Source organism: Ischnura elegans, assembly GCF_921293095.1.
Source record: "Ischnura elegans chromosome 13 unlocalized genomic scaffold, ioIscEleg1.1 SUPER_13_unloc_1, whole genome shotgun sequence".
Lineage (NCBI taxonomy): Eukaryota > Metazoa > Arthropoda > Insecta > Odonata > Coenagrionidae > Ischnura > Ischnura elegans.
This window is the reverse complement of record NW_025791657.1, coordinates 9,933,786-9,940,592: the sequence shown is the minus strand read 5'-3', so window position 1 is coordinate 9,940,592 and position 6,807 is coordinate 9,933,786.

Below are 6,807 nucleotides of genomic sequence, written 5' to 3'. Positions count from 1 at the left end.
AGCATTTTAATTTTACCCTGCCAACTAACTGTTGGCAATCAGTCTTTATTGTAGTCAGCAGGCCATCCAAGTTGGCTTCCTTTCGCTTGATGAGTTGACTTTCACTCTCATCATCATTACTACTTATATTTTCCAGGGATGGATTCACTAATTTCAATGCACCAGACATTTTAGAAACAAGGTAATGCTTAGCCTGTGTTATCTATCCTTTTCCGTATGAGTGTCTACTGTGAGAAGATAAAGAATGTAATTTCAAAGGAGAGCAGTCTAGAGCCTCCAAGATGTAAGTTCTCTCTTGCTTTCTTCACTGCCATTGGAAACAACTTCATTTTACAAATTTAGGAAATCCTCTTGTCACACTTACAGCAAAATTTTTCTCCAGGCTTCACCAGGATGCCCGCTGCTCACATAGGCTTAGAATTTGTTTTAGAGGTGTGGTCCTCACAGGACCTTTATCTATGGCAAAGGGGTACAGCATTTAAGCTGGTAACACTTGCATTTCTTTAAGTAGCAATGAAGATGATGAGAGCACACAAGTCAATATAATCTGAGGTTTCAGGCGAGATGGAGTGGAAACGTGACATAATGATGAACTGCTTCTTCATTATTATCACACAAGTCAACAGTGATGAAATAGGAATATTGCAGAGCAGGGCAATTGATTCTCTGTCCTCTTCTGGTAGTTCCTTGAAATAAAAAGTTTGGTTTCTTTTTGTGACATTCAGAACTGTGTTCTTTGCCAACACCATACAATGCTATCTCTGACATGGCATGACAGACCTCAATGTGAAAATAGATGCTATAATGTAAGCCTAGCTATCAGTCACACTAACATGAGTTACTTAGTCTGAAATTCAACCAGGATATCACTAAGACAGCACCATATGAATGAGAAATTAATTAACTTCACGTAGACTGAAATTGGAAAACATTCTGATGGCTCTCTTCTGGCTTTACATTTTATACTATACTATTCAGTTACCCATTACTCATGGAAGATAGAGCTTAATAGGAATAGTCCTGAAAGCACGAAATTAGCAGTAGGTTGGGGAGTACATTGACATGATTGCCTTTGTGTTTCCTACTCTAAGAGCTAGTAGCATACACTATAGTGAGATAATGCATGATCCAATATTGTTTAATCATGAGTATTAGCTTATATCTCCTCTAAATTGTGTAATTTCTAGGTGCCTTGAAAAAGAGCCATTTTTTCCTGTGAACATGAACAAGTATTTTATTTTAATAAAAGGAACGCCAGACTCACAATTTTTTTCATCAGGATCTTTGCTAATACATTAGTAATTACTTTAAACTAAACCAGGAGTCTGTACTCGCATGGCCTTTCCCTGTGCATGCTGATAATGAAAAATAGTGCAAGGGAGATTTTTTTGTAAACTTTATTTTTTTGCAGCTGAATTACTTCATGCAGTGAATATCTAATGATAATATTGGGATCATTATGGACCACTTAGCATTAGAAAAAAAATCATGACTTTTCATCTCACAGGAATGGAGTTATGGATGAAAATAAAAATCACCATGTGTTGCACGTTGCGGCACTTTAGGGGTCAAACCCAAATTTCAATTGCTCATATTTCATTAACAAATGACAATTGGAGGCTAAAATTGCACACAACTTCTGATCATACCAAAATGTATGACAGTGGTAAGTTTCCTGAAAATCCGAGTCGATGGGTGTCATTGCCTGGTTGATTTGAAATGAAATGACCCTTAGGATAAATTATACTTTGGTTATTGCAATAACCAAAGTATCATTTATCCTAAAATGTTATCAATATATCAAGGTAAGCAGTAACAATTTTATTGTGAAATACTACGTATTCACTGAATCCGCCCTTAATCCATTTTTTTGAAGGATGCCACCTTCCTCCTCTCCGCCAAGTACGTTGTCCTCTGTGAATAGTATTTATTTTTCCAGTCATCGGCAATGGTATTGCCTCTGAAAATTACAGTTATGAAATCGCCTCTCATCTATATTTTAATCTAAGAACAATAAGTTCAACGTAGAATACATTAGCAGTGATCACACCAATGTTATCTACAGTAATCAAAGGAGAATGAAAATGCCTAACAATATCCATCTTAATGGACTCATCTCCTCCGCATTCTCTCAGAACCTGGATATCCTCTTCCCCTTGTTTTTCTACAAGGGGTTCCTCGGGTCAAAAAGATACAGCCTTTCACTCACCAAATGAATCAATGTGTCCATGGAGTGCACTTGTGCTCTGTTCCACGACATTACTGATGGGCGAAAGATTGCAATAGGGTCATTCCATTTCAAATCAACCCGGCCATGACACCCACCGCCTCGGATTTTCATGAAACTTGCCATGGTCATACATTTCGGTATATTTAGAAATTGTGTGCAATTTTAGCTTCCAAATGGCAATTGTTAATGAAATATGAGCAATTGAAATTTGGGCGTGACCCCTAAAGTGTCGCAAAGTGCAACACATGGTGATTTTTATTTTAATCCATTACTCCATTCCTGTGAGATGAAAAGGCATGATTTTTTTTTTAAAGCTAAGTGGTCCATAATGATCCCAATATTATCATTAAATATTCACTGCATGAAGTAATTCAGCTGCAAAAAAATAAAGTTTACTAAAAAATCTCCCTTGCACTACTTTTTAATTCAGCATCCACAGGGAAAGGCCATGTGAATACCGACTCCTGGTTTAGTTTAAAGTAATTATTAATGTATGAGCAAAGATCCTGATGAAAAAAATTGTGAGTCTGGCGTTCCTTTTATTAAAATAAAAAACTCGTTCATGTTCACAGGAAAAAATGGCTCTTTTTCAAGGCACCTAGAAATTACACAGTTTAGAGGAGATATAAGCTAATACTCATGATTAAACAATATTGGATCATGCATTATCTCACTATAGTGTATGCTACTAGCTCTTAGAGTAGGAAACACAAAGGCAATCATGTCAATGTACTCCCCAACCTACTGCTAATTTCGTGCTATCAGAACTATTTGAGCAGAGGGAGTTTTAATAAAAAAAACTGCATGATCCATTGTACACTATTAAATTCTACATATCTTTTAACCTGTGTCCAAAGACCAAATACATTTCATTCCAAGATGTATTTACATCACAGGAATGTACATTATCAAATGTCAAAGGGAACCGTCATCAAATCATTTGAATTGAGAAATTTCTGAGGTACTTCATCCTAATGCTTATTTTCAATGTTTCATTTAGTCATTCTATATCATTGGAAATTAAGGCAAAAACAGTAAAATTAAATTAATGACCTTACGAATTGATTTGAAAGTGAGCCTTCTCTTATTAACTGGCTGACCACATTCTAAGATGTTTCATTGTTTTTCACAAAGTCTAAATATTTTTTTTCTGTTGTCCACTTCCTCCCTCAAGAAGTAGTATCACCTCCTAGAGCTTGTGGTTGCATGAGAATAAAGTACACACAATAAGTGCCCTTGTGGCACCAGCAAACATCAAATCTCTCTGGCCAAGAGAGTGAAGGTGAGGGCCCTTTAGGTGCCATGATTTTAACTGAAATATCACCATCTTCATGGTTGAAAGCTTTCATTGCTCCAATGTACCACTGCTTGCTATAAATACACACTGTATGTGAACCAACAGCCAAATTACCTGGGAAATCCACTGTTTCAGAACAAAAATCAAATATAATGCTGTACTCATCATCCAGGCCAGTGAACTTTGCAGCGACTTTTCTATCCGATAAAGGCACAAAAGTGATGTAAATCTCTTGTTCCTGGAATTGTTTTTGCCTTGGTGGATCTTTCAAGAAGTTTACTACGTGACCAAGCCACATCACTAAACTAAATGTAATGGATTTTGATGTTTTTCATATTATCTCTACAGAATTCATGTATCCCGGTGCTGTTTGTTATTTGCTGTGCCATTCCTTTAATGGTACCACCTATACCATCACAAGAGGACTCTCCATGGCTTGTGGAAAAATAGACCAGGTTGCATTCATTCCATAGTCACTATAATAATGACACAAATTTATAAAAGACTTGCAGTTTTTATATTGCCCTGCACATCCATCTGTGAAGTACTGAACCTCTTGGATCATAGGCGAAATTCTCTTAAAAAATTTTATCAGGTGACATTGTACTTCCATAACCAAGGCCACATTATAGTTAAGGTCATCAGATATGAAACAATGAGATGAGGTAGTGAGTGCACCATCTTTCTTCTGGTAAATCAATCAAGGGTGTATGATGCATGATAGATTGGTCCATTGATAGTTTGAACTTCATCCTGAATTAAAAATGAAAATTTTTCACTAAATTCCATTACGATAACTGCTTTTTCATGACTGAGGGTTTCTTATCTTATTTTAAAAAACGAGGATTGTTCTTAGGTCACGTAATAATGTGGTATCATTTTATTCATTTTGAGGCATAGAATGTCCAAGAATTCATCAATGGATGATATATACAACTGAAGTTCTGTTCTATCAGTGGAAACCCACTGCCTATATTTCACGGTATCAGAAGGGTCATATTCACAAAATTTAGAAATGATGATATCCTTTAGCCTGGAAGGATCTGGACAGTAAAAACATTTTCTGAGCATACAATCTGAATTGTTTTTGTCACAGTTGATGATAGCAATTAACTTCTTATGATTCCTTCAATTGCAAGGCACTAATTAGCAGTTTCACATTTTGATGTATGACACAAACACAAACTGAATGAGTCCTAGAAGCACGAGCCATCACACACCATTTTGGCTGAAGTGAACAAAATTTGGAGAACCCAATTTTTTCTTGAGGATATTGCTCTTTGAAGAGCACATAAAATTTCTTCAGGTTATATAAGCTCAACCTCTTCTACATATACCTACTCATTCTTACTCACACTGACTTTATCTTTGACTCCAGAAATCTGTCTAGGATTCTTGTCAAGCTGGTAAAAATTTTTCTTCAGCTCTTCCGTGGAGTTTAGACGCGGTTTACACGCACATGCTGATGGCATAGCAGGAATTCCCTTCTCATCAAGTGACTTTTTTGACTGTCTCACAGTGTAGTCTAAAACATGAAATTCACTAATTATTCTTTTCCTGGACCAAGATAAAGGGGCCAGGGTCAGCATTTGAATTTTACCCTGCCAACTAACTGTTGGCAATCAGTCTTTATTGTAGTCAGCAGGCCATCCAAGTTGGCTTCCTTTCGCTTGATGAGTTGACTTTCACTCTCATCTTCATTACTACTTATATTTTCCAGGGATGGATTCACTAATTTCAATGCACAAGACATTTTAGAAACAAGGTAATGCTTAGCCTGTGTTATCTTTCCTTTTCCATATGAGTGTCTACTGTGAGAAGACAAAGAATGTAATTTCAAAGGCGAGCAGTCTAAAGCCTCCAAGATGTAAGTTCTCTCTTGATTTCTTCACTGCCATTGGAAACAACTTCATTTTACAAATTTTGGAAATCCTCTTGTCACACTTACAGCAAAATTTTTCTCCAGGCTTCACCAGGATGCCCGCTGCTCACATAGGCTTAGAATTTTTTTTAGAGGTGTGGTCCTCACAGGACCTTTATCTATGGCAAAGGGGTACAGCATTTAAGCTGGTAACACTTGCATTTCTTTAAGTAGCAATGAAGATGATGAGAGCACACAGGTCAATATAATCTGAGGTTTCAGGCGAGATGGAGTGGAAACATGACATAATGATGAACTGCTTCTTCATTATTATCACACAAGTCAACAGTGATGAAATAGGAATATTGCAGAGCAGGGCAATTGATTCTCTGTCCTCTTCTGGTAGTTCCTTGAAATAAAAAGTTTGGTTTCTTTTTGTGACATTCAGAACTGTGTTCTTTGCCAATACCATACAATGCTATCTCTGACATGGCATGACAGACCTCAATGTGAAAATAGATGCTACAATGTAAGCCTAGCTATCAGTCACAATAACATGAGTCACTTAGTCTGAAATTCAACCAGGATATCACTAAGACAGCACCATATGAATGAGAAATTAATTAACTTCACGTAGACTGAAATTGGAAAACTTTCTGATGGCTCTCTTCTGGCTTTACATTTTATACCATACTATTCAGTTACCCATTACTCATGGAAGATACAGCTTAATAGGAATAGTCCTGATAGCACGAAATTAGCAGTAGGTTGGGGAGTACATTGACATGATTGCCTTTGTGTTTCCTACTCTAAGAGCTAGTAGCATACACTATAGTGAGATAATGCATGATCCAATATTGTTTAATCATGAGTATTAGCTTATATCTCCTCTAAATTGTGTAATTTCTAGGTGCCTTTAAAAAGAGCCATTTTTTCCTGTGAACATGAACAAGTATTTTATTTTAATAAAAGGAACGCCAGACTCACAATTTTTTTTCATCAGGATCTTTGCTCATACATTAGTTATTACATTAAACTAAACCAGGAGTCTGTACTCGCATGGCCTTTCCCTGTGGATGCTGATAATGAAAAATAGTGCAAGGGAGATTTTTTTGTAAACTTTATTTTTTTGCAGCTGAATTACTTCATGCAGTGAATATCTAATGATAATATTGGGATCATTATGGACCACTTAGCATTAGAAAAAAAATCATGACTTTTCACCTCACAGGAATGGAGTTATGGATGAAAATAAAAATCACCATGTGTTGCACGTTGCGGCACTTTAGGGGTCACACCCAAATTTCAATTGCTCATATTTCATTAACAAATGACAATTGGAGGCTAGAATTGCACACAACTTCTGATCATACCAGAATGTATGACCGTGGTAAGTTTCCTGAAAATCCGAGTCGATGG